The following is a 5,377-nucleotide window of genomic DNA, read 5'->3' on the forward strand; positions in this document are numbered from 1 at the left end:
GTTCTGAGTATGATCGGTCTTTATGAGAAGCTTGGGTGAGACTGGCAGCAGCTCAGATTTCCTCGCCTCTCTGAAGGGACAGGCTCAGAGGTAATGGCAAATCTGGGGCAGGGTTGGCAGGAGGGGTGGATGGTCAGAAACAAATTAACAACTCAAGTAAGAGCTGGCTTTGGTGGTGGTCTTGGGGTGTAGGCCAGAACACCGGTGTCAACCAAACAATGAGAATGGAGGAGGTCACAGATACTCAAACCGCAGGTGACTGCACTGGCTGCACATGCGTGGAGCGCAGCACTGAAACGGCCTGTTTTGCGGGAGAGACAGGGCAGCTGCTGCTGTATTGGGACAGCGGACCTTGAGTGCAGACAGGACAGCTGGTCTCCTGGACGGCTGTGGTTCGATTATGTCTTCCCACATTCCTAAGATGACACCCGCCTCCCCCAGGGGCATAGAATTAGGATGGGGGACCTTTAGGAGGTGATCAGGCTTAGACGAGGTCAAAAGGTGGGACCCTTACGATAGGGTTGGTGTCCCTGTCAGGGCAGGAAGAGGCCAGGGCTGGCTTTCCACATGAGGACGTAGCGAGCAGCGGCCAGGAATGAGACCCTGACCAGGAGCAGCCCTGCTGGCACCTTGACCTCAGACTTGGAGCCTCTGCCGTTGTGAGAAACGTCTGTGGGTTGAGCAGCCCAGCCTGTTCTCTTCTGTTAGGGCCACCCAGGGAGACTTCCATAGCAGCCAGTGTGGCAATGAGAAGAGCCAGTGTTCTTTTTCCTTCTTGATTTTAGAACGAGGAAAGGAGAGAGAAACATGGATTTGTTGTCCACTCGTTGATGCGTTCGTTCATTGGTTGATTCTTGTATGTGCCCTGCCCAGGGATCGAACCCACAACCTTGGCATATTGGGACGATTCCCTAATTGACTGAGCTATACATACCTGGCCAGGGCTAAAGTCAGCATTCCTGGAAAAAGTTTAATAGGATTTCCAGGTCTTTGAAGACAACAGCAGCCTTCTAACAGACCCTTAAAGCATTTTCCACCCAAACAACAAAGAACCACCAGAAGATAAACCAAGTGTGCACAGTATACCCTGCCCACACTTCCCCTTGTGGTGTTGCAGCTTTCTGCCCACTCTGATCCCTCCACCAGCCCACGTAGGTGCACGGGCAGGAGGGCTAGCCAGCCAGGTGGCCAGAGCCAGAGGGGGGTTTACAGGGAATCCAGCACGTGGCCCTCTCCCCTGTGGATGGGAAACCCACTTCCCCAGGTAGAAAGCTCAAAGCCCAGGACAGCCAACCTTGCCCCCAACAGCACTTGAAGGTGTGAAAAACATCTGGGATCAGAAATTCATAAAATAAGCACAAAAATGGGCAAGAAACAACAGGAAATTGGCTTGAACTCAAGAAGGAAATGTGAGAAAATATTTTAGAAATGAAGAATGAAGTACAAGGTGCCAAGACACCCAAGGCAGGTCTGGGAAAGGGCTTCGGAAACAGGAAAACTGGGGGCCAGAGAGAGACTGCCCTGAAGGACGAGGTGTCAGGAAGGTGGCAGCGATGTCAGGCCGGCAGAGAAGGCAGGCTGTGTCGTGCGAGTCTTTGAGGAAAACCAGACCTTGTGTTCCAAACTTGCTCAAGGAAACGCTCAGTATCAGGCGGAGGAGGAGGCCCGGATCTCGGAGGTAAAGGTGCTCCTGGGGACCGTGACATATGGGACAGCCTGCTCAGACGACAGTTTCAAAGATGAGCCTCGGGGCTGCAGGCGAGGAGACGAAACAGTTTACGTGGCAAGAGAACGTGTCATCAGACTTTTCAAAATGGACACGTGAAGCAAGGTGACTGGGTTTTAAAGACTCCCCTGATGAGAGCTGAGTTGTCAATGTTGTTTGCTTTCAAAATAAGGTAACTTTGTTTGCCTGCTTTTAAGAATTTGTTCTTTATATTTTTTATTTGGTGACAGTGTGTGGCTTTCTTTGTCCTGCTGGCCACTTGCTGAGCTGCTTCAATCTTTGGGTTGAAATCTCACCAATTTTGGAAATTTTCCTTTCGTCATTTCCAGTATTTCTTTTTGGCCCATTTTTTTCTGTTTTCTCCAGAACTCCAGTTATCTGTGTGTAGGACTGTCTTACATGGCCCCACTGGTCTCTGGTGCTCTGTTCTGGTTTATTTGTGGCTGGGGGGTGGGGGGGTGAATTATTTTGACAGTCTTTGGGTATACAGAGTCCCCAACTTAACGACGGCTTGACTTACAGTTTTTCAACTTTATGGTCATGCAAAAGTGGTAACTCATTTAGGACTTTGAGTTTTGATCTTCTCGTGGCCAGCAGTGTGCGGTGTAGTGCGGTCCACCCTTGTGATGCCGGGCAGGGCGGCCCGTGCTCTGAACGTGTTTGCAGTGGGCCGGGCCAAGCTGGGGGTTGGGTAGGTTAGGCGTATCGCATACATTTCCAACTTACAACATTTTCAATTTACGGTGGGTTCATCGGGATGCAGGGCCGGCGTAAGTCAAGGAGCATCCGTACTAATGTTCTCCTTCATGTGTTTTGTCTGCCCTCAGTCTATCCTATAAATTCTTTTCAGGTACTTCTAGTTCTGCAGTTTTCGTTTCTCCCTTTGTGCATTCTCTTCCTTGATTGACACCTTCTACCTGTCACTCCTCAGCCCCATTTCCCTCTGTACTCACAGGGAGTCGCAGCAGTGGCCTCATCGGCACTGTTCCATTCCAGCGGCCAGCTCTCCTGCATATCCACTCCTGTTGGCGATTTCCCTCTCTTGTTTATGGGCAGCATTTCTCCCCTCAGTGTTCCATGATTTTTATTGCACTGCAAACATTGTATGTGAGAGAAGCCAGGCATATTTCTCCCCAGAAAGTATGCACTTCATCCTTCATGCCTTCATCCAGGCAACTTGGGTGAGGGACTAGTCTCTTAAGTTAGCTTCATTCACCCCTAGTTCAGATGTCTTCAAGTGCACATCTTGACCTGTCCTGTTTTTCTTGCCCAGCCCCTCATTCTAGCAGGACTCTGGTTTCTGTGCACGTGCAGGCTGCAGATTTCCCTCCGCCTTTCACTCCTGCCCAACCTCGCCACCCAGGCACCAAGTACATTCCCATGGGGGGAACCTGTCAAGCTTTTCCTGCTCCTCCAGGTTCCGGTCCATTCTGCAGCCTCACAGCAGTATCAGCCTCGTAGGTGGCTGCTTTCCCAAACAATGTCCTGCCCTCAGCAAGCCCAGCCACCCTCCTAGCCCAGCTCAGTGCTGGGGGGATGCTTACCAGCCTCTGCACCCCTGGGGGCTCTTCTCCCTGGAATTCCATCCCTCGAGATTTCCTAGCATCCACATCTCTGATATATTTACAGTCCTGGTTGACTTTAAAATTTTGGGTTTGTGGAGTGACAGTCTAGTTTCTGTATGCACTGTGAACAGTTGCCACAGTCCAGGACACTCACACACCTGTCCCCCTGCCATTACCCTTTGCATATGTGGTAGGGACACAAGGTCTGTCCGCTCAGCAGCTGTCCCATACTCAACACGGTGTCTGTCATTAAACGGGGCACCGCACTGGACAATAGACCCCCAGACTTACTCTCACAGCTGGAAGTTGTGTCCTTGGACCAGTATCTCCCAGGTTCCTTCACCCCTGTGACCCCACTCTGTTTGCTTTTGTAGGGGCTGTGGTTTTAGATCCCACCCGTGAGCGAGGTCGTGAAGTACTTGTCTCTCTGCATCTGGCTTACCTCATGCAGCATGATGTCCTCCAGGTTCATCCAGGTTGTTGCAAATAGCAGGATTTCCTCCTTTTTCAAAGGCTGAATCATACTCTGTGTGTACACACGTTTACCACTGTAAGTGCATGTGTGTACAGTACATACCATCTTTTCTCGATCTGTGTCTCCGTCTGTGACACTCGGGCAGTTTCCGTGTCCTTGCAGTTGTTAATGCTCCAGTGAACATAGGGGTGTGGGCACTGGAGACCCTGATTTCACTTCCCTGGGGTATGTGCCCAGAAGTGGCATTGCGGGGTCGTGGTGGTTCAGTTTGACATTTTTTGAGGACCTTCCGCTTTTTCATAGTGGCTGCACCTGTATATGATTTCTGTGATGAATGCGTCCTTTTTCTAGTGTTTCTTTTTAACCAGCTGAAGTGACGGTCTTCCTCAACCGTCCATTTCCGTTCAGAACCCAGACCCCTCTTACTGTCTGTTGACTGTCAGTGGGGCCTTTGCATCCCCCACACTGGTCTTGTTGTCTCTCTTTTTTTTTTTTTAAAGATTTTATTTATTTATCTTTAGAGGGGAAGGGAAGGAGAGAGGGAGAGAAACATCAATGTATGGTTGCCTTTCGTGGGTCCCCTGCTGGGAACTGGCCTGCAGGGAACCTGCCTGCAACCCTGGCATGTGCCCTGACTGGGAATCGAATCGCGATTGTCTGGTTCACAGGCCCGTGCTCAATCCACTGAGCTACACCAGCCAGGGCTTGTTGTCTCTCTTAAAAAAAAAGGTGCTGCTATGGTTTCGTCAGAAAACCAACTGATTGTATTTCGTTTGTTTTCTGGTTCATTTTTTGTCTTTCTCCTCTTTTGGGGGTTGAATCTGCTGCTTACTTCCTAGTTTCTTGAGATGACAGTTTTGACCATTGATTTTAAAACCTCTCTTCTTTTCCAAGGTCTGTACAGAGTATAAGTTTTCCCCTCAACCCTCTTTCAGCAGGGTCCTCAGATTTTGGTGCATTGTAATGGCAGAATTCAGTTCCAGGCATTTCCTAGTTTCCATATGGTTTATTCTTTACCGTATGTTTACATAAAAGTGTTTCTTGATCCCCAAATGTTTGAGAATTTTTGTTGTTGTCTTCCTGTGATTGATTTCCAGTCTGGCTCCACTGTAGTCAGAGAATGTAAGATAAATGATTCCTGTTTAGAGTTGCATTGTGATACAGACCATGGCCTATTCTGGCCATTGTTTCCCATGCACTTGAAAGCCACGTGTGTTCTGTGTGTTGCCATTGTTGGCATAGTGTTCTCGGTGTGTTGATTAGGTCTAAACAAAACGTGAACTGTGGTGGGTAAAGAACTCATTCCCATCCAGGGTTTATGGCTGCAAGCAGTCTCCAAACTGAGAGCTTCATAAATTTGGAGAGTTGCAGTGTACAAAGAGATCAGCAGTTTGCACAAGAATATTAAAATATTTTCTTCCCTAGCTGGTATTGTTTGGTTGGAGCAATGACTCATAAACTGAAAGGTCACAGGTTCAATTCCCAGTCAGGGCACAAACCTAGGTTGCAGGACTCAACCTGGTCAGGGCTCATACAGGAGGCAACCAACTGGTGTTTCTCTCTTGCATCAGTATTTCTCTCCCTCTCTCTAAAATCAAAAGCATGTCCTTG

Source organism: Artibeus jamaicensis, unplaced genomic scaffold (assembly GCF_021234435.1).
Source record: "Artibeus jamaicensis isolate MK-2021 breed Jamaican fruit bat unplaced genomic scaffold, CSHL_Jam_final scaffold_537, whole genome shotgun sequence".
Taxonomy (NCBI): domain Eukaryota; kingdom Metazoa; phylum Chordata; class Mammalia; order Chiroptera; family Phyllostomidae; genus Artibeus; species Artibeus jamaicensis.